The sequence below is a fragment of the Gallus gallus genome, chromosome 2 (assembly GCF_016699485.2).
Source record: "Gallus gallus isolate bGalGal1 chromosome 2, bGalGal1.mat.broiler.GRCg7b, whole genome shotgun sequence".
NCBI lineage: Eukaryota > Metazoa > Chordata > Aves > Galliformes > Phasianidae > Gallus > Gallus gallus.
The window spans coordinates 95194384-95218477 of NC_052533.1; the positions used below are offsets into that span (position 1 = coordinate 95194384).

At 36.8% G+C, this 24094-nt stretch overlaps 1 non-coding gene across 1 annotated transcript; it reads right to left on the minus strand.

Moving 5' to 3' along the window:
- Window positions 1-19352: 19352 nt before the first annotated feature.
- MIR3524B (microRNA 3524b) lies at window positions 19353-19462 on the minus strand. The gene has a single exon (NR_105521.1). It is a non-coding gene; the product is annotated as a microRNA 3524b (primary transcript).
- Between the last annotated feature and the right edge of the window lie 4632 nt (window positions 19463-24094).

Genomic DNA, 24094 nt, shown 5'->3' on the forward strand with positions numbered 1-24094 from the left:
ATTCCCCCTTTTTAGCTTCAGCTACTCAAAAACAGTCGAGAAGACTTTAGATAAGAAGCAAAATATAAAAAAAGAAAACTATGAAAGTTTGTGGTGGCAATCCTGAATATGCCACAGACTTCTTTTATGATGGCTGTCAAGTCATTTATCTCCTCTATAATTTAATTTCTCATTATTTGTAAATGGGAATAATAAATTCCTTCCTTCTTAACAAGAGTGCTGAGAATCACTGTGAGATGTGAATGCTGAAATAACAGAAGCAAAATAAATATTCTTAGATTTTAATTAATATTTTTCTAATATTTTTGTAGATATCAAAGTCCAAAAACAGTACATGCTGTAAATGTGATATGTGGAAGGGAAAGGGGAAAAGAAGGGAAGAGAAAGGAAGGAAAGGAAAAAAGAAGTGAAAAGCTCTAGTCCTACAACCTGAAGATGAGAAGAGTAAAACAATGAGTCCGTGTTTTTGAAAAAAAAAAAATGCTGAAATACTTCTGCATAGTAACACCAGCCTGAAAACTTCTAAGGGATAAAATAGGAGCAGTAGTCAAAATTCAGGTTTATGCATATAAAATCCAGCCCCTCTATTTAAATTATATGATTGCATTCACATCTGTGAGACACAATAAAGACTTTTAGAGAATATACCAAACCTAATACACTGTAGGATATACCTTTACTCTTTGCAGTCTTGTAGTCATTTGCCAGCTTTCACTTGGTCAATGATGAGATGATTTACTGAGGTCAAATAATTCCCAGTACATGTCAAGGGAGTGAAAGGAAAGGACTGTAAAAAGGTTCTTTCTTCCCTTCCCCCCCTCTTTTCTCTCTCTTTTTCTTTCTTCCCTCATCCCCACCCTCCCTCCTTCTTCTATTCTGCTGTATCTTTCTCATATACTTCAACGATGGCCAAAACATCATATCTGTGCTAATATACTTCATCTAGAAATAATATATTATAAAGTAAACTGACTTATTAAAGAATAAAGAATAAACTTGTTTAATAATTAATTTCATTAAGCAACATTCTTCCCTGAAGGATGTAGTTTGTTCTGAAATCTTCAGACAGTCACTACCAAGAGAAACAGTATGTCTGCTAGGAGAATCACAAAATAATTATAAAATGACAAATATGTTATACCAACTTTTTAAATGATTGAGTAATAATGCTTTAAAAAATCCCTCCCCCCCCCCCCCCCCTTTTTTTTTTTTTGTACACTCATGTTGGTGCAAAATATTCTTTAGCTTAACTAAAGCTTTACAATTACTAGAGCACATGTGACAACATGCAGTACAGAGTGAACCAAAGAAATCTTTATTTTGAAAGGTTGCAATACAGTGTGTACTCCAGAGAGGAGAATTTTCAGTGGTTATATTTAATATCTGTATGCCACATTAATTTGATGAAATATTGTTTCTTTATAAATGTTATCAAATGTAAATACTGTGGAAACTGTTTAACAGACATGCAAAAAAAAAAATCTTTTCTTAAAAACTTAAATTAGAAACCTGAGTAAAGACCTCTATAATTTATGTACTAAAAATTCCAAGAGTTTATTTATATGTATTTATTGCCTCAAAATATATTGTTTCTGTGACTCAAGAAAGACTTATTTCAAATTAGAGTAAACTTCATCTTGGAACAAGGGCTTAAGCTTACAGTGGACAATGCGTTTTTCTTCTGTACACAGACAGCTATCTTGTATTGACAATGAACTATAGTGAAGAAGCCTTGCACTGAAGGAACAATTTCTCTACTGTGCACACATTCTTAAACAGAAGATTTATATTTGCCTACAGGAATTTAGGCTCCAGTAAATAGGGATTATGCAGCGGATCTGCCCTCACAAAGGTTTGGCTACTGTGTAAAAAAGATAGCTTTATTACTGCTGCCTTTATTGTTGATTTTCTTTTCACCTCTCAAGAATTCAGAGATAAAACATGCTTTGAACTATTTTTAGATAAAGTTTCCTCATGCCCACAATTCATCCTCTATCTCAACTTCTGGAATTTGTTAGCTTGCTCTAATTTATTTAAATGTAAGCATTTTTCAGCATTGTTTTGCTCTGCTCCATATTAAAATGATTGCAAAGATATTCAATTTTCAGAATAGGGCTTTAGATTCCAGAGTGGGCATTACAAGAAAAAAAAAGTCTGAATACTCAGGAATGCAGCTTACAGTGAGTGTTGTACACAGGCCATACTACGTCATTTCAATTGCCTTATTATTCCATCTGAACAAGAAGTTCAGGAAAAGGTAGAAGATAAGAAGAAGGAAAGCACGCCTGTCATTATACGATTTTTTTTTTAACTCCACTTATTTGTCTGCTTGTTTTGAATAAAATTGCTATGTACTCCAGGAGAGCACTGGATTCCTTTGATTGTTGCATGCTTTTGAGAAAACGGGATTCTTTTTTACTTATCCTACTGCTATTTTATTTTCAGCATTTGAAAAGCTGAAAAGTACTTGCAAGTGAACTGTCTAATGTATGCAACGTAACTTATTCAGTAATTAAAATGCAATGATTGTCATTACAGGTTCAATATTTGCTCACAGTTGTTGCATGTAGGTATCACAGACAATTTAAAATTACACTTTCCTTACCATGGGAAGGTAAGTCCTGATTCATTTTCCATGCAGAGCATTACGTTAACCAACACTGACACTCTCATTAACTCATTGATCTCCACTTTAGAGCTATATTTTGTCCACTGTGTTGGACTATCTTTCATGTATAGTTGCACGAGCTTATGTAGATACATTTGTCTTTTACCTTTAATTCAACTCTGTTCATCATCTTGACAACAACAATGGGGCTAAATGGTAACCTTTTCATTGAAGATTGCAGTTATCACTCCTTAGTTCTGTCTCAAGATTATCTGTAATATTTGGGTAGACACAGAGGTAATTTGTTTCTAGGTTCAGACAAACTCACTTCTCCTCCTGTCATTATGGTAGATGTGGTCTTTAAGCTCTATGGTAGTTTTTTTTCCTGATTGTTTTAGTGTATAACAAAGCATTCTGATAAAATGATTAGTATCAAAACAAAAAGCCCTCTGTAATCTATTTCAGACCCTGTTCTCCACTCACTCCTCTCCTTTGAATACTTCTAAGTGCATCTTCCAGTATATCTTCTCAGGGTGTCAGGGTGCTGCCAGCCCCTGGACATGACACATCTCAGGTCCGGAACAGACCTCAGGAACTGGAGAAACTTAGAACAGTCTAGACTTGCCAACCTTGTAGCAGCAGCAGATTATTCATGAGATGATGGTCTTTTTGGGGTTTCTAATCACAGCTGTGACATGGCAGCACAGGGAAGGAGGGATGGTGACCTTTCAAGTAGTTCTTTTTCCTAACTTTTTAAGGAAACTGGCAGTTAAAATGACTTTTTCTGAAACAATACTTTAAGCTGAGTCAAGTGAATTCTACTGTATAAAAGACAACTGGTTGTGCTGTGCACTGATTTAGATGCTGCATCCTGAATATTAAATGCAGTAGGGTGCCCCAAGCATAGAACGGGAAATACAAGATGCCAGAATATGAGTCCTACTGAACACTGCCATGCTGCACACGCAATATCCACAGTGCTTGTGATTCTCCAAGGCAGACATCTTCCTCTGCATTACTAAACTGAATTTCAGCCTATTAGGCTCAAGACTCAAACAAAAGAGATTTAAAGAAAGTTGCATATTATTTTGAATGCCAAAGTATTTCATTTAAGGGAAAATAATCAATAATGGTAAGATGTGCAATATTTTACTTATTAAATTCTAGGTGAGTAATGAAAAGACGTCAGCAACTTATTCTGAAAAACTGTAAAATCTATCAAATTATTTGTTTAGTAAATACATCTGTAGGATTTTCTGGTCAATCCCCCTGTACAAAAATTAATGTATCCAATTTATTTTTAAAGTGAGCCCATGAGAACCTAATGAGGTTCTGAAAGGCCAGGTACAAGGTGCTGTACTTGGGACGGGGCAATCTCCTTCATTTATACAAACTCGAGGAAGATCTCCATTAGAGTAGCCCCGTGGAAGGACTTGGGGGTCTTGGTGAATGAGAAGCTGGACATGAGCCAGTAATGCACACTTGCATCCCAGAAGACCAACTATGTTCTGGGCTACATTAAAAGAGGAGTGACCAGCAGGGAGAGGGAGGTGATTGTCCCCCTCTACTCAGCTCTTGTGAGGCCCCATCTGGAGTACTGCATCCAGGCCTGCAGTCCCAGTACAAGAAAGACGCAGAGCTCTGGAATGGGTCCAGAGGTGGGCCACTAAGATGATCAGAGGGGCGGGAGCACCTCTACAATGAGGAAAGGTGGAGAGAACTGGGCTTGTTTAGCTTGGGGAAGAGAAGGCTACAGGGAGACCTCACTGTGGCCTTCCAATATTTGAAGGGAGCATATATACAGGAGGGGGAATAGCTGTTTACATGGCTGTTTACATCAACAACAGCTATTATTTTGAATGCACAATGAGTTATGATGTATGAATGGTTTGTTACTAATTAGATTTTGATGGTTAATGTAGAGTTCAACTCTTGCTCTGGACATTACTAAATGCACTTTAACATCTGTTTCTCATTCAAGATATTCAGAAAACAAAATTTTACTTATTTACCTTTTTCTTTTTCTTTTTTTTTTAATTTGATGAATTCTGATGTTTAAAAAATCCTTTAGTAAACACTATGTAGAGATTAAAATTTGCCCTATAAAAATGAATGAATGCTATTCTTGCTGTGGCTACTTTTGTAAATAAGAACTTGATCCCTAGAATATTTGTAAAATTATGAGATATATTACTAACACTTTTTCAGGATTGGGTAGATTTCTTGTGACTGATATTGAAGTTCTAAGGGTCTTCTCCATGTTGAATATTGTTTATTTGATAAGGTTAATTTCTGGAAAGTTAAATCACTACACACATAAATGAGAAACTCAATAGTCAAGTTCTCCACTGGAGTACTATCATCAGCAGTGGCATAACACCCCCACATGTACAAAAGTTGATCCTATGAAGCACCAGTAATCAGGACATGGTGCAGCATTTTGTGTGAGGATGTGCAGTAAGGGTGAAAGGCAACCCTCTTTCCTCTCGTCTGGGAATAGCAGGGAGCTGTACTTTATTTAAACAAAAAATGGTGACCACAAACTTCAACTGCCAAGCTAAGGTAGAGAAGCAGGCTGGAGGGCACAAATTTTCGAGGGTGATGCATGCATCCAGACAGACCTCCTGAGGAGTTAAAGAGCTGCTCAGACCTCACATTGTGGGGAACTACAAAATCTGGAAGTTCCTCTAGGATCAGAGGAAAGAAGAGGGTGTCATAAGTGCGAGTGTGCCCAGGTTGATGAAATTTTGTGCAGCTGGCCAGGTTGCAAGAGGAAATCACCAGTCTGAGAGGTATCCAGCAGTCAGAGAGAGAGATTGACATGTTACTGTGCAGTGACACAGATAGACCAACAACCCTGTCTTATCATCTAATCATTGAATCCTTAGAATTGGAAGGGACTTTGAAGATCATCTAGTCCAACTCCCCTGCAATGAACAGGGACACCACAGCTAGATCAGGTTGCACAGAGCCTGGTCCAGACTGGCCTTGAAAGTCTCCTGGGATGAGGCATCCACTACATCTTTGGGCAACCTGTTCCAGTATCTCACCACCCTCACTGTAGAAAACTTTTTCCTTATATCCAACCTAAATCTACCCTCTCTAAGTTTGAAACCATTTCTTCTTGTTCTGTAGCTCCCCTTTAGGTACTGAGAGGCCACTATGAAGCCACCATGGAGCCTTCTCTTCTCCATGCTGGACAGACCCAGTTCTCTCAGTCTGTCCTCATAGAAGAGGTATTCCATCCTTTGGATCATTTTTGTGGCCATTCTTTGGATACACTCCAACAGGTCCATGTCTCTCCTGTACTGAGGGGAGTACTGTACATCTGCATGCAGTACTCCAGATGAGGCCTCACCAGCACGGTGTAGAAGGGTAGGATCACCTCCCTCAATCTGCTGGTCACACTTCTTTTGATGCAGCCCAGGATATGTTTGGCTTTTTGAGCTATAAGGGCATGCTGCTGGCTCATGTCTGGCTTGCCGTCCACCAGTACCCCTGGTCCTTTTCAGCAAGGCTGTGCTCAATTCTTTAATCCCCCCAACTTGTAGTGGGAATTGCTTCAGTACAGGTGCAAGACCTTGCATTTGGAGTTGTTGAATCTCATGAGATTCTCCTAGACATACGGCTTGAGCCTGTCTAGGTCCCTCTGGATGACATCCCATCCCTCAGGTGTGTTGATCTCACCCCATAGCTTGGTGTCATCAGCAAACTTGCTGAAGGTGCACTTGACCCCACTGTCGATGTCACTGTTGAAGATATTAAAGAGTATCAGTCTGCCTTAAGTCCCTGCAAGGGAAGGAAGCTAAGCTTTGAGGAAACAGACCATAACAACACAAAAGATGAGAGGGACTGGACCTTTGTCTCCGCTCAAAGTAGAAGTACCCTTCCCCCCTTGCCCCTAACTGCCCCTAAGAAACAGATATGGCTCTGGGGCTGGAAAGAGAAGAGGCATGTGGGAAAGGTTCAGACCCTGAAAGGGACAACCACGTTGAAGTTGGTCTAACCAAAGACTTACATTAGAATCACTGATACCAAAAAAAAAGGCAAAGAGTATTAGTAATTGGGGTCTCCTTGCTGAGAGGTACCGAGGTCCCCTTTTTCTGCCCAGATAGTCTCTCCAGAGAAGTTTGCTGTCTGTTGGGGGTCTGCATTTGAGACATCAAGAGGAGGCTTCCAGGTCTGATGAAGGAGAGTGTACTTCTGAGTGACAGAAAGGAACAAGGGAACAGTCGCTTTAGGAAGCAGAAGAAGAAAGACCCAGATTTGTCCCAGAGGAAACAGTCCACGATCAGTTTGAGAGCTCATGGATAAAAATCAGGGACCAGACTAACAAAGGACATTTGATGGTTAATGTCATTTACAGGCTATCTACTCAAAAGGAGTTTGTCAAAAAGGTCTTCTTTCTTCAGCTTCAGGAAGCATTGTTCTCTCCGACTCTCATCCTGATGGGGGGATTTCAGCCACCTGATTGATGTCTGATGGGAAAACAACTAATGTAATCTACTCGGACTTGTGTATGGTCTTTGACATAGTCCCAACTACATCTCTTAAATTTAGAGATATGGATTTGAAGGGTGGAGTATTCAGTGGATAAGGAATCAGTTGAATAGTCACAGCCAAAGGGTTGTAGTCAATGGAGCTATGTCCAAGAGGAGGCCAGACGTGTATGGTGTCCCTCAGTGAGGAACCAGTACCCTTTAACATCTTAATCATTGGCCTAGACAGTGGGATTGAGTGAATTCTCAGCAAGTTTGCAGATGATGTCAAGCTGAGTGGTGCAGTTGATATTACAAAAGGAAAGAATATCATTCAGAGGGATCTGGCTCCAAAATTAGGCCCACAAAAATTGAGTGAGGTTCAACAAGGCTAAGTGCAAGATTTTGCACTTGTGTCAGTACAATCCCAGATATGCGTACAGAGTGGGAGAAGAGCAACCGTGCAGAGAAGGACTTGGGATCTTGGTGGACAAAAAGCTGGACATGAGCCAACAGTGTCCGCTTGCAGACCAGAAGGCTATGGAGGGGATTGTCCCCCTCTACTCTGCCCTCATGAGGCCCCATCTAGAGTACTGCATCCATGTTTGGGAACTGCAAGATATGAAAAACATGGAGCTGTTGGAATGGGAACAGAAGAGGGTCACAAAGATGACCAGAGGGCTGGAGCATCTCTCCTATAAAGACAGGCTGAGAAAGCTTGTTTAGCTTGGAGAAGAGAAGGCTCTGGAGAGATCTCATTGCTGCCTTCCAGTACTTCAGGGGAGCTTAGAAACAGAAGAGAGATTGATTTTTAACATGGGGATTTTTTTTTTTTTTTTTTTTTTTTTTTTTTTTTTTTAACTCAGAAGGCAGTGAGGCACTGGCACAGGCTGCCTAGAGAAGCTGTGGGTGCTCCATTCATGGATGTATTGAAGGCCAGTTTGGATGGGGCTCTGAGAAGTCTGGTCTAGTGGCTGGCAAACCTGCCCATAACAGGGCATTGGAAGTAGATGATCTTTAAGATCCCTTGCAACCTAAACCTTTCTACTATTCTATGATTTTATGATTTTAAACTTTTGATTAATTGATTGGCTAGTATCTTACTCTCTAGTGCTGAATCTTGGAAATTTCAAGGTTATGAGGCTATGAGAAAACGTACTTGAAAAAAGTTTGATTTTATGCAAAATATTTCAATTGCATGAATCACTGATTTTTTTTTTTTTTAATTCAAAGTTTTAAAGTTAAAGTTAAGTTTAAAGTTCAAACTCTTAGCAAGTAGGTGTTATTTTCTCCTACAAGCTGAAAACTCAATATATTAAAAAAATAGTCATGTTATATGATGGCAAAAGTGCATCAACGAGAAAAATCTTTGCTAATGAACCAAACTTACTGAGAGTAGTAGCATGAGACTTTTGAATGCCCATGGGGCATTATTATCAGCAGATGTGAATAAAAATATTTCAGCTGAGTATTTTTGACATTCAGGTGTTTTGTTTTTGTTCAGTATATGTAATTTTCTATGGAGAGCAGACATATTTTCCTAGTTCATTTATTTTTAGTCAAAAGCTGTAACAAATGTTTTGATAGAATATTTTTGATGAGGTACTTGTTAATGTGCATTTTTTTGTTATTATTTTTTTCTATGCTGTACTATGAGAAGAACCCAGACTTATATCATTACCATTAGATTTATTTTGTTTCCTCACTCTCACAGAAAGAGAGTGTGCTTGAGAGAACATCTTTTCACATACAGTATGCACTTTGATATTAACAGGAATAGTAAGAAAATAGGATAAAAACAAAAATGTAATTGCTTTTGCTGCATGACTGATTGCTTCCACAATACAATTAAGCACAAGCAAAATATTATTGCATCTTTGGCAGTTAATTCAGGGTGTAGCACACCACTAATCCTCAGAGGACTTAATTTCCTACCAAAACTAAAGAAAATATATTAAACACATATCTGATCACCAGAAGAGAAAAAGACTATTCCAAACAGAAAAAAGATAAATAAGCTGCACCTCATAAATCAGTGTCAAACCATAAACAGATTGTTTTAACTAAAGCCACTCCTGTCCTTGAAGTGCTTTACTTACAGAAAACATTTTTTTTACCTTCAACTGAGAGCTGTTGGTTTTTTTTTGTTGTTTTTTTGTTTTTTTTTTTTTGCTTGACTATTTGTTTCTGCTAACAAAATTGTCATTAAATTATGCTGCAGCACATTATTTATTTATTTTTGTGGAAGAATTGCTTCAGTGGATCCAAGCATTTAATTTTGTTGCAAGACAGGAAGAATGGTGTTAGTTTTACAATTTACATGAACTCATATTTCCAGTGAATATATCTGTAAATTTTCCTATATTTATATGTATAAATACATACTTGTAAATATTTTAACTCACTTGAATCATCTCAATCTACTGCTACACTTTAGGTGGCAACAGTTCTATTATCTATGAAGGCAGTATCTCCCAGACACACTCTGTATTCACTCTCTAACCAAATGATGTCTATTACAGTTTTTGAGGCACAGCAAACTAGCATTTTCCTTATGAAGAACTGTCATTTTATTATCACATCATAAAAATGATCAAATAAAAGCACCTCTGAATCTCACAGAGTTGACTGTTATTTATGCTTTGTAATAAGAGAAAACAACATTGTAGTGCTATTTCAATGAGTTTAACCACTGACATTTTAACTTCAGTTAGTTTTCTTCATCTTTACATCAGGTGGTCTGTTTCAGTACCACATGATTAAAGTTTCTTTTATCCATCAAGGTGGAAATCTTCCTTTTTAAAATTATTTTTTTCATTGTTAAAAACCTATGTAAAGCAAGATAACTAAATTTAACAACTCTACATAATAGGTGTAACAATAGAAGAAATAATAGTGACAGTAACAGTAGAAATAACAGAACCTTGCAAAAAAAAAAATTTTATCAAGATATTGGAACTCTCTTGAAAAATTAATTCTTTTTCATAAATGATTATTAATAGTATTAATAATAATGAAAAAGACTAATTTAAAAAACAAATAAAAGAAAAGAAATTGACAGAAATGAGATAAGGAACATTCTTTACTAGACACCTGCCTCAACCATGCCACACTTCTCTGTGCCAGTGTGCTGCCATATATTAAGAAATTTAGTGATGGGCACTCATCTCTGCTTCCTCCAGGTGGCAGAGGTGAAATCAAATTGGTGTTTCTGTATGCTCAGAGCAATAAAACTTTTGTGAGTGTTCCAGTATTTCTTTAATATCTTACCCTCTTTCTTTGTTAAACAAGAAACATTTTAAACTCAAGTGGTAATGATATCCAGAGAAAACACCCTGCAATTCTGCAGGGAAAGCCACTGCACTGAAAGTAAGAGAGCAGTAAGAGAAGCCCCAGTCTGTATGTGAAACAAGTATGTAATCATTGGCTGGGTTCAACCTCGTTTTTTTGAAGTTTTTATTGTTTTTTTGTTTGTTTGTTTGTTTTTGTGAAGACAAGGTTTGGAAGGAAGTGTTTTGTGTGTTCATTTATTTAACTAATTGGAAGTTACTCACAGAGGTCAGGCAGAAGATATTTGAACAACTGATAAAGCCATCATAATCACTTCACCTGCTCTGTCCTGTATTTCCCCTGGTAAGAGAGAAAATACTACTTCAGTGTACAAATCTATTTTTTTTCTTGAGAATGTGTGATCTGCTACTCAAATCATTCAGAACAAAGAAGAAGAGTCTTCTACCTTCTCTGACATAGTTTATGTATGCATAGTTCCAGTAAATGTGTCAGGTCCCAAGCCTTTTCTTTGTGAGAATATTACTGATATCTCAAAGTTATCATCCTTAATAGGTCAAAGCTTTTGTTCAGTTTTGTACTCTGATTCAATCAGAGAAAAGATCCTCACATATAGAACCCTATATGTGAGGATCCTCCCAGCCACATCAGTAGATGATGTGTTGCAGGATCTTCACAGAATCACAGAATCACAGAATGGCCCAGGTTGGAAGGGACCATTAAACTAGACATGAGGGGGGAAGGGGATAAAACCAGGCCTGCTCGAGGTGAGCCTGAGGGAGTGATAATAGGATTAGGGGTGAGGAGAGAGGCCCAGCTAAAGTGTGTCTATACCAATGCACACAGCATGGGCAACAAACAAGAAGAGTTAGAAGTCATTGTGCAGCAGGCAAACTATGACCTAGTTGCCATTACAGAAATGTGGTGGGACCACTCCCATGATTGGAGTGCTGCAATGGATGGCTACAAACTCTTCAGGAAGTATAGGCAGGGAAGAAGGGGTGGTGGCGTGGCTCTCTATGTTAAAGAGTGCTTAGAGGTTACTGAACTTATGACTGGGGAAAATAAGGTTGAATCCTTATGGGTTAAGATCAGGGGAAGAGCCGACAAGGCAGACATCCTGGTGGGTGTCTGTTATAGACCGCCAAACCAGGATGAAGAGACAGATGAGTTGTTCTATGAGCAGCTGGCGGAAGCTGCGCAATCCCCAGCCCTTGTCCTCATGGGGGACTTCAACTTTCCTGACATATGCTGGGAATACAATTTAGCACAGAAGAAGCAGTCTAGGAGGTTTCTGGAATGTATGGAGGACAACTTCTTGATGCAGATGATAAGAGAACCTACAAGAGGAGCTGCCCCGTTAGACCTGCTGTTCACAAACAGAGAAGGTCTGGTGGGAGATGTAGCAGGTTGGGGGCTGTCTTGGGCAGAGTGATCATGACATGGTAGAGTTCTCGATTCTTGGTGGAGGCAGGAGGGGGAACAGCAAAACTGCTACCTTGGACTTCCGGAGGGCAGACCTTGAATTGTTCAGGAGACTAGTAGGGAGAGTCCCCTGGGGCTCAGTCTTAGAGAGTAAACTGGGAACAAGATGGCTGGTTGCTCTTTAAGAAGGAAGTCTTAAAGGCTCAGGAGCAGGCTGTCCCCCTGAGACGCAAAATGAGCCAGTGTGGAAGAAGACCGACGTGGATGAATAGGGAACTATTCTTGAGGCTCCAGGAGATAAAGAGAATCTACGTCCTGTGGAAGAAGGGACGGGCAACCTGGAAAGAATACAAAGAATTTGTTAAGATGTGCACGGAGAAAATCAGAAAGGCTAAAGCCCAGCTTGAACTCAACCTGGCTGCTGGGGTAAAAGGGAACAAGAAACTCTTTTACAAGTTTATCAACAGCAAGAGGAGAACCAGGGAAAATCTCCATTCTCTACTGGATGAGGCTGGCAATATGACCACTGAGGATAAGGAAAAGGCAGATGTTCTGAATGCCTTTTTTACATCTGTCTTTAAAAGACAGACCGGTTATCCTCAGGTTTCTCTACTCTCTGACCTGGCAGCCTTGGCTGGGGAGCAGACTAAACCCCCCACAATTCAGGAGGAAACAGTCAGAGACCTGCTACTCCAACTGGACTGCCACAAGTCCATGGGACCGGATGAGATTCACCCGAGAGTGCTGAAGGAACTGGCAGAGGAGATAGCCGAGACGCTTTCCATCATCTATTAGCGCTCCTTGTTGACGGGTGAGGTCCCAGAAGACTGGAGACTTGCCAATGTGACTCCCATCTACAAGAAGGGCTGCAGGGAGGATCTGGGGAACTACAGGCCTGTTAGCCTGACCTCAGTGCCGAGGAAGATTATGGAGCAGATTGTCTTGAGGGAGATCACTGACCGTGGTGGTGTTCAAAGAGCATTTGGATGTTGTGTTAAGGGACATGGTTTAGCGGGAACCATTAGTGAAGGGCTGAATGGTTGGATTGGATGATCCTGTGGGTCTTTTCCAACCTTAGAGATTCTATGATTCTATGATTCTATGATTCTATGACCTCAAGGATCATGAATCTCCAACCCCCCTGCCAGAGGCAGGGCCACCAATCTCCACATTTAATACTAGATACTAGATCTTAATCTCTGCTCTTTGGCATCTGGTGTGAGAAATATAAATTAACACAGACAATGAACAGTAAATACATATATTTTATTATTATTATTAATTCTTTTATTTGTGTTTGTTCTCCAAAGATAAAATATCTACAAGAAAGAACTCCCAAATTAATAATTTTGTATAAAATATTTTTTTCAATGAAAAATAATTTCAATAGATGCCAAATGAAATAACCTCATTTTCCCAGTTGTGATCTTTCTAAAACCAGTGGCATTATTAAGACACTTAATTGATAAGTGATATGTTTTATATCAAGGACACACACAAAAACATGAGTGGATTCTCTCAGAAGTTTCAACATTAAATTTCAGATAATTGCATTCTACACACCACTATTAGCAATGTGTTCCTGTGATCTAGTAAGCTGATGAATCGCAAAAAGGAGGAGGTGGCTACAGAGAACAAAGAATGGTAGGTATTTTTTAGCAAAAGACATGGGTCAAGAAGTCAGCAAATAAGCCCAGTTCATGCTCATTCATAATTTTATGCAGATGGCTGAATATGGGGATGAACTACAACACATAGATATATATGCATATAGGGTCAGAGAGAAATAAATTTATCTTTTTAAATAATCAGTTAAAGAGATGTAGATAAAGAATATATTGGACAAAATATAAACAGGTAGGATGAATAAGGGATCAAACTTCTTGTAAATATCACTGAAAAGCTACCACAAGATTATGTTTTTATCTTTGCATCATTATTTTTTTTTCTTCTATGCCATATAAAACACACATGGAAATATATTAATGATATTTATTTAAGAGAATAGCTACAGAAAATAACAAATCTTTTAAAAATGCTAGAGGGATGTGACTTGCTGAATATATGTTTTCCATGTAAAAAGTATAAATTAATGTCACAGGAAAACAAACAAAAAAACATGAATATATGCATTTTTAACATCAAATTAGTTGTTTCTCTAAAAATACATAAGTAAATAAATAAAAGTTAAGAAAAAAATAAAGGCTACTAATAAGACTTCAATTTTCTTTCCTTTCTCTCTCTTTCTCTCTCACACACACTTTTCTCTTTTTTTTTTTTATTATTAAATAATCTAATTGTATTAGCATCTCCAATAAAATCCTAAATAGATAACATACCCTAAGGAAGTCTTATGGAAACACTAGAAAGCTGCAAATAGCATCAGAGTTTTCAGACTGGGGTCATTTCATATATCTCAGCACCTACACGCAGTTATCTTTAGACATTTACATACTAAAATATCACTAGATAATGATGTAAACAGCCTAATATGTACACATCACTAGTTGAGACTGTGACTTTCTGCAGGATAAAGAAAGGACAGATAAGGATAGGAGGATATTTTTCTCAATACATCACACTGATACTTCATTCCCAGAGCATCATCAATAAACACACTACACACACAGTAAGACTCAGCAGGCTTAGTGAAATTCAGATCCAAATTTTATCTACTACCTTTTGGTCAAGTGTTTCAGTAGGGATCTGTCACAAAGAGTGTAAAACAGGATTCTGTTTTGAACTTTTTTTCTAGCAGTGAAGCATAGGGGAATGCAATGAATTGTGTGTGCATGAGTGTTGATATTCATTCTGATTTTGCAAGAACTATCACACAAAACACAAAACTATTTGCATAACATCTGCACTGCTTGAAGGGCTGGAACACTACAGCAATTAGATCTGAGATCTGTAATATTCACTTGCAGTTCAGGCAACTACAACAGTTGAGTTAATTTAATGTTTAGTTAAAATAAAAGCTCTACGTTTGTTTTACTTTTGTTACTAATGCTGCATAAAGAACCATTTCATAAACAAGGATTTTATTTTTAAGTGTATACCTATACAAATATATGTTATATTTAATTTTTAATTGAAAATCTTTGAAAGACACTCAGTCTGTTTAGTAAGTGACTGTTTATACCTACAGTGCATTCTAATATGACTGATTTTACACAGCCGCTGCTCTACAGCCTATAATCTGTATGCATGTGATATAAGCATAACCTTTAATGAACAATATTCACATGCAAAAGTTGCTAATATAATGCTAGCATAGCAGCACCTGCCAACACCTCTACAATTAGATATCTGTGTCAGCATTTCAATTATAAAGCAGCTCCTAATATAGAGGATTATAACTTGACAGTAAAAATTCATTCTGTGTTGCAACTTGACATGTAAGTTCTCAGTTCAAAGCATTTTTATTAATATGGCTTTAAATTGCTTTAGATATTAGGAAGCTCTAGAAGACTACAATGTAAAAAGAAGACATTGGATGTTTTTTCATCACTACTGTAGCTCAAATGCTTTGAAAGGGAAATCCACCAGTGTTACAGCTGTTTATATATAATTGGCATCAGTGACTGATTTATTTATTTATTTATTTATTTTTATTAATGCAGTACTAATCTCTAACTTTAAAACTTTCTGGTGCTATGTTTACTCCTTTTTATTGTTTCTAGGATGCATACTTTTTATTAAGTATAATACATTGATCACATTGTGTATTGATTTTAAATGCACCAGTTTGCTGCTAAAACCATCTATGGCAATACATGTGTGAATCTGTGGACTAAAGGTCTCTCCATAATGGTGTATTATTTTCTGATAGTATATCTGTGAATTACAAATGTTCCAAGTGTATATTGATATGAAAAAATAATTGTTCCAGCTGAGAAATTACCAGCTACTATGCCAGTAATCTACTTATCAAAGTTGTCTACTGCTTGTTGCTGACAGTAACAGCTAACTACTCCTCAAACACTGCACTATCTATTGTGGGAAGGAAATCATTTTCAGACCGTGACAGTTAGGATCCACTGAGAGAGATAAACGACAGGGATTTTATTCTATCCCTTAAGGGGGTCATTGTAAGAGGAAAAAAATATCAATAACAACTAGATCAGTTCTGTGACCTTGCAGAGAATAGTGCCTTCTGCCACTATTTCTAGCCCTTTCATGCTGTTTTCAAAGCCCCAAAGGACTGCACAGCATTAAGAGGAACTCCTAGAGTTCAGCCATACATGGAACGAAGTATAAAGGTTCACACTATCTCTTTTTGTTGCCTCATGGATAAAAGAATTTGTTCTTGACAGAGAAAGCAAAGAGAATTCCCCCTGAGCAAGGCCATCAGACTTTAGGCCACCTGAGGTGCTGTAAGAAGAGCAGCTCACTGTGCAGTGCTGTTGAGAACTGCAGCAGCAGGAGAAGCTCCTTGGTAGCCAGATACCACCAGCTCATGGGAACAGAGCTTCATATAGAGCAGCTCTGTGCAGGAACTGAGGCACTTCATCTTGGACATGTTACCTTAAAAACATGCCTATGTGGCACCCTATCCACAGCAGAAGTGGGTCAACAGTACCCAAACTGCCTCATAAGGGTGTGCCATCAAAAAGACAGTTCTTGAAATTTCTTCCTTAGGCATATGTCAAATCCATGCAATTTATGATCCTAATCTGGACTCGTTTGTATACAGAAAGACCAAAATGAGGCCTTGCTTGATCAGATTCGTTTAACTGATTCTGGCATCCTCCAGTGACATATCACCAAAATTGAAATGTTCTGGAGAATGAGGACACGATTTCTTGAAGACTCTTGTAAACACAAATGTATTTCCTGACTAAACAATTGTAGAAGAGGAACTGGTTTTATTTTCTATCTGAAGTCGTCCTATCAATACAAAAACTCTTTATTTTTTATATCTGTTAAGACCTTAAATTAACACTTGTGGAATTCCTAAATCCCTTTTATTTTTCATGCCTTAGATCTATCATTGTTCAATCCCTTTGCATCAGTGAGCCCTTGCAGCAAGCACCTGACAACTGAAAGTCTTGCTTTGTTGTATGCATGTATTTGAGCATGACCTTTTACAGTTCAGTTTAATTTGGTCCTAAGCATTTAAACTCTGCTAAAAAGCAACACATATCTTACTGCTATGAATGTTTTTTCTCCCCTTATAACTACCTTAACCCACCTGCTAGTACTAAACCATGGCTATGCATGTCAATTTTAGGCTTTATTACTGATTTATGCCCCAAATCATGATAATCTTACTTAGGAAATAGCTTGTGAGGGCAAGGTCATCTATCAAGTTGTTGCAGGTTTTGTTATTGCGTAAATAGCTACATTGCTGTAGACTGAAGTGTTGCAGGTGACATACTCTTCTATTTAACAGCATAGCTCTGTGTTTACCAAATAATATAAATAAAAGCTAACATAAATAAATAGGCATATATATATATTTTATTTTTATCTCATATAAGACAGCTAAAACACCTAAGGAATAAATTTATTTGTTTGAAATCTTGGCCTTCAAAATTAGCTGCTCATAAATATTGCTCTTCAGCTACTCATTCTGTAAGTGATTCTTTGCCATATGAAACATGATTCTTTTGTCTTTTAGAGATCTGCACATTTATATGTACACGTACACTATACATACCATATATATCATATATACCATATATATGTAATACCTCAATGGATACAACTTAAGTATAATAGTCTGCCTGGGATTTTAATGAGATTTGATATTTCTAACTGTCTTGCTGTGTTTAGAAGTGTGTCACTCTGTAGTGGAAAGTTTGTAATGTAATCTTCTCAGAAATAGAAATGTTGCTACTTTCATTCTTTCAGCCCTCTCCTCCACAGGAAAGGTTACTTTACTGTTACGCACACAGATAAAAATGGTAACGCATAAACACTTAAAAAATAGATGTCAGTTTTTTGATATTAATATAAGCTGTGAAACCTACGATCTTCTTATCTTCTTTCATCCACTCATAAATACTGAGTGCATTCATATCCTCATGCCTGAGTATGTTCTGTCCCTTCTCTTTCCCACAAAATAATTTTGAGAAAGTTTTTCCTTGTAAATGTTCCTTGAATTAACCATTTTTGGCTGCAAAGGTATCATTTACATAAGTAATTATCAAATATCCTTATGAGCAGTTAATCACAGACTTTTCAGAAAAGCATTTTTCTTCTGGGTGTCATGGTTTATTCATTGTCAATTGCATGCTCATATGCAGATGCTTTAACACTATTTTCAGAATGTACTATTTCTACTGATATTTGATATATCTGGTAATAAAATATATATGCACATAGAATTAATACTCATTTCTTTAAAATAAACACCTATGATTTTTAATACTAGCATTCAATAGCAAATTTGCACAATTTTGTAATAAAAATAGTAATTAATTGTATAGTTTCATAGAGTACCTAATAATTATTGTATACAGTATGCACCAAAGAGCTATAACTTCCTTGGGATGGGGCACTAAAAGCAAACAAAAAAGCAAATTAAAAAAAAAAAAAAAAGCAAAAAAGTTATGATTGGATATATTTTTTTTCAAGAGAATGAAAAATAATGTTATATAAAATACATCTACAACCTGAAATAGCAACAAAGTTAGCCCAACAGTAAAAAAGAAAAATTTATTCCAAATATTTATTCTAGTAGAATACAGTTTGTGAAATATGAAAGCCCAGGAATAAAGCAAAAGTTAAATCTTTATCACATCAGGTTTTGTTGCAAATACTACACATTATTCTAGAAATAGATTTCTCCATCTGAAATCAAACTTGAGACCATTTATCATGTAAAGCAAAAATGGTTGTGACAAAAATAGAGTTATGGTTATATCAGTAACAATTGTATGAAAGCCAGCTATGTTTGTCTGATGCAAGTTGCTATCCCCCTTATGGTCCCATTCAAGACTGGTGCCTTTCACACCATGTTCATACTCTACACAAATCAGTTTATTCTGTAAGTGATTCAGATTAAAATTCCTCTTTTCCTTACCTGTTGTTTAGTCTCTTGTGTAAGTTCAAACTGTAAAGAAAATGGCAAGACCTAACTCCAAAAGTCTTCTATTTCCTCACCGTATAGAATTAGGCAGTGAAGGTATGTGTAGAATTAAATTCTTTAATACAGTGAAGGACACACTACCTTACTTGTTTTGTAGAGGCATTATTATATCATGATCTGTTTCTGTCAAAGAAATTATATCTCACTTTGGATAATTCACCTCAAGAAGGTTTAGGTAAGTATCATTCCACTGAGACTTTTCCCATTGGTGTCCGCAGACAAGTCTAGAGACAATGGATATAAACTGAAACATATAGAGGAATCCATCTTAACCCAAGAAAACACATTTTTTTTTATAGTCGAGGTGCTTGAAAACTGGAACACGTTGCTCGGAGGAATTGAGGAGTCCATAGAAATTTTTTTCCCTGGAAACAATCAAAACTGAATTGGACATAGTCTTGAGTAAACAGCCCTAGCTGACCCTGCTTGAGTAGGGTCTTTTTGGATTACAGAATCTCAGGAGGTTCCTTCCAACCTCAGCCATCCCACAATTCTGTGATTCTGTGATTCTTTATCATCACAGAATCATAGAATGACTTAGGTCGGAAGGGATCTTAAAGCCAACCCAGTTCCAATGCCCCACCATATATTCCATTATGTTTTTTTTTGCTGTGTGACAGACTGCAGTAGGTTACAGTCTGACAAAATGGCATCTGACATGCAAGTGCATGTGAGGGAAAAGTGTGTAATTCCTCCATAAAGAAAAAATTGCACCCACTGACAGTCATCACCACTTTCTGAAGCTTGTGGAGATCAAACAGTGGATGTTAACCTGGGCTCTCTTAGTTTATGTATATATAATACATATATATGTCTATATATAGTATAGATAGAACATATGTATGGATTGTATTGAAAATAAACTTGAGGATCAAGTAGTTCCAACTCCCCCCTGCCCTGGACAGAACTGCCACCCAGCAGCACGGCTGCCCACTGCCCCATCCAACCTGGCCTTGAACACCTCCAGAGATGGCACATGCACAACCTTTCTGGGCAACATTTTCCAGTACTTCATCATTCTCTGAATAAAGATTTTCTTCTTAACATTTAACCTAAATTCCCCTTCTTTTAGTTTCCCTACTTTAAAGCCTTTCCTTCTTGTCCTACTACCACATAATGTAATAATATTTTATACACATTTTTTTTTCCTCCTTAGACCTAGAAAATTCACTTCTTGGTTTAAGTTCTGAAAATATTTGTTTCTCTTTCTTTCCTAAATTATCTAGGCCCACACATGTATAAAGCAAAGATTTCAGCTTCTTTGCATCCACCTGGAGCTAATTCCAGATGAAAAAATCTATCCCTTGTCTTAGTTTCCTCTTACATTAAAAGCTTTCTTTGTATATATATATATGGAGATTTTGCATTCATTTTAATTACCTAGATAAATTTCTATACTCTTAAAGGCACAGATGTACAAACTTTGTTAATTTTTAATGCCTCATCCACTAGTGTTTCAGGGCATGACGATCGAGTCATTTCTGGAAATTTTGCAAAGATCAAATCTCCTTAAGGATCATGGTAAAGACCACATTATTTTGAAGTTAGGAATATCAGGGAAAATGTACCTTCTTTCATTAATTTATTGTTAATTCACCATCAAAATTAATTAAATATTTAATTGCAAGATAAGTGTTGAGACTTTAGTGCCTTGATAATTAAAATTCAAATTTTATTTCCAAATTTTAGAGGAGACTACTGAGGTAGAAATGTTGGTTTCGTATTAAAACTCTTTGGTGGCTTTCTGCAGTGTCTGCAGGATACTTATTCCATTTCTTTTTCACTTTTGATGAAATTGCAGAAGTCAACCAACCAACAATGTCAAATGGAAATGTCTGAATTTTTTTTTTTCTTTCTGGCTTTCATAATTCAGTGGACATCTTGTTAACACTGTGTTACACCATTTCAAATCACATAGGTTGCTCTTTTTATTTCTTTGGGGGTTTGGCTCTTTCACAAGCTGGTTTGCCTGACTGAAGAAAGCTGTACACCATAGCTAGTATCCTCTGCTCAGTAAATTATTACTCTTATACAGTGATCTGAAATTCTTAGTACTCAGATCCTATTCTATCTTGCACTGATCTGAAAGAAATGTTTTCTCCTGTGCTATGTCATATTGGTTTTCATATTTTATTTTTCATAGGAATTAATTTGTTTTAGAGGATAGGATTTGACCATGAATATGTTTCTAATTGCCTGTGACCCACAGTTATTTTTCTTCAATTGTCATTTAATGATAGTAATTGTTTCTCTTATTTTGTTTTATTTCTGATGTCCGTATTTGAGAATCTTCATATTATCTTCCATATTCTTCACAAGAAAATATTTCAAAACTTCATACCTGCTCCAGATATTCAAGATACTTTGACACATTTAGTATTGCTCAAAAATTCTATAGAGTATCAGTGCATTATTAATTTAATTTGTTTCTATATCACATCATATATAAAGAGGGCTTCTCCTTTTTTTTTCTTTTTCTCCACGTTTCATTATAGTCAGATAATAGAACATTATCTGATGTTCTCTGGGATTTGTATTTTGTCTATTTTGTATTTGTTCCATAAATAATAGCATAGTTTTTCATCTTTTGTTCCCTCTTTGTGTATAATTTTTATACAGTCAATTATTGTGTCATTTCTTCTTTTCTTTTAGATCATAGATTAGCTCAATGGCAGAAGTTAAGTCAACTGCTGCTGATAACATATTGTGACTTCTGATAAAATGCTTTCCCACTTCAAGCACTGTAACATCTCCCTCCTCCTCTTTAAAACTAGCATGATTATTTTTAGAGATAACAAAATCACAGTTTTATAAAGCTGTGGAAGGAAGACAGTAAATTATTTGATTTTCTGCCTTTATTTTTGCTGAATACTTATGACAACACCATATCCAATCACCTGCTCAATCTTTTGGGAATATGTGTTGTGTTAACAGAGGAAAAAATTCTATTCTATGGAATATATTTATAATAGACTTTCGCACATCATGAAATGAGGTGAAGACATCAGAATGCTATAAGAATTTGCATAGAATTTAAGAGAATATTAATGTATGGAAAAAATAATTTTGACTATTGAATAATAATACAAAAATACAGCAAATGATCCACAGTTGTCATCAGTTCAGAGAATGAAAAGAATACAGGCTTTCGTACATGGTGTGGGTGATGTTCCAGCAGATAGGTATGGGTGAGATTGTAGTGGCTGTCTCCTATAGGACACCTAATCAGATAGAACACATCAAGTTTGCTGATTATATAAAACTGTGAAGAGACCTGCCAAAAGGTCATGGTGCCATCCTGAAGGACTATGACAAGCTGCAAAAATGGGCTGAGAGGAACCTCACATGGTTCAAGAAGGGCAAAGTCTTACTCCTGGAGAGGAAAAAAAGACATTGACCAGTATTTGATGGGAGCCACTCAGGCAGAAAGTAGTTTCTCAGAATAGAACCTGGGGGTCTTAGTATACATGAAGCTGAATATCATCAAGCAATGTGCCTTTGACATTCAAAAAGCCAATGATATTCTAGGCTATGTTAAATTATTGTCAGCAGGTCAAGCAAAGTGACCCTCCTGATCTAGTCAAGCACTAGCGAGGCTTCACCTGGAATACTGGGTCCAGTTCTGGTCTCTACAGCACAAGAGTGACATGGCCAAACTGGAAAGAGTCTGGTGAAGGACCTCAGAGATCATGTTTGTACTAGAGCATTTTTGCTATGAGAACAGGCTGAGAGAGCTAGGTAAGAGGAGGTTCAGGGGGATCTCATCAATGCGTTTAAGTACCTAAAGAGAGGGTACAAGGAGGATGGAGACAGGCTCTTTTAAGTGGTGTCCACTGACAGGGCAAGAGACAATGAGCATAAACTGAAACACAGAAAGTTTTCCTCTGAACATCAGGAAAAACTCTTTTACTGTAGGGTGCTTGAACACTGGAACAGTTTTCCCAGAGATCTGAAGGAGTGTCTCCCCTTGGAGATACTCAGAAGCCAGTCTGAACATAGTTCTGAACAAACTGCTTTGGATGGCCCTACTTGAGCAGGAGGATTGGACCAGATGGACTCCAAATGTCCTTTCCAGCCACTGTGTGATTCTGTTACTCTTTGATTCTATGATCCCTGGAGGTATATATAAAGTCTTCTGTGAAACTAAATTCCAATTAAAATGTCTATCAGTAAATTGTCAGTGTAAGCTAGCAGAATTCAAACTAAGATTTGTCTTTAATGTCACAAAAATGTCAGACAGATTGTCAGGGCTTGATAAAACCGCAAGTTTGTATAAGACATAATAAATTAGCTCCAGGTAATAACAAGACAAAAAGAAAGTACTTTTCCTACTTAGTTGTCAATGAATAATAGATCGTCAAAAATGTTTTCATAATTCTTTTGTGTGAAGTGAAAGCAAATGATAGAGTATAAGATTTGTATTTAAATGTACTAAATTTTTACATTCTTGAAAATAATTTATTTTATTTTAGAGTCTAAATACACTATTACTTAATTTGTGAAAAACAGAAAATTACTTTTATGCTTTTCTGTATTATTCACAGTCTCATCCGTTGACCAAGATACAAACATATGAGGCACTTTACAAGACTTTCAACAAAAATTCCAAAGACTTTGCAATTTAAGTTCTCTTCTTGTTCAAATTTTCAAATTATGCTATCTTTAAAATATACAATATCAGGATTTTCTGACTAGTTATTTTTATTATCATCATCTCTGGCAACCTAGAAATTGGATTAAAGTCTGCTGAGATTTTTGCTTCACATTTCTTAGATCACTCTATGTTTTCGCTGACTTGTATTTTTATGTGCATCAAAGGGAAAGAAAAAGAAGAAATATGTACTTACTGCTTCCATATAACTCATGCATAAGGAAAAGAAATACTTGAATAACAAGCATTCACAGCATCCTGTTCTTCAACTGAATTGTTACAGATGCATCTCCAAAGACTCCTTGGTGTGGTCTGATTTAAAATGTTCTTTGAAGCAACTACAAGCTTGTCTTGAACTAATTATCAAAGTAGCAACACACTATCATACTTGACAAGTTGCACCAGTTCTAAGTAAACTAAGTCTCACTCTTCTGTTTTGTTTTTCTTTTTGATGGTAAAACTTATCCTGACCTTAAGGCATGTGAATAAATCTCATGCATGAGAGCTTGCTGAAGCAGCTTCTGGAAAGACAATCAAGCCATTAATCA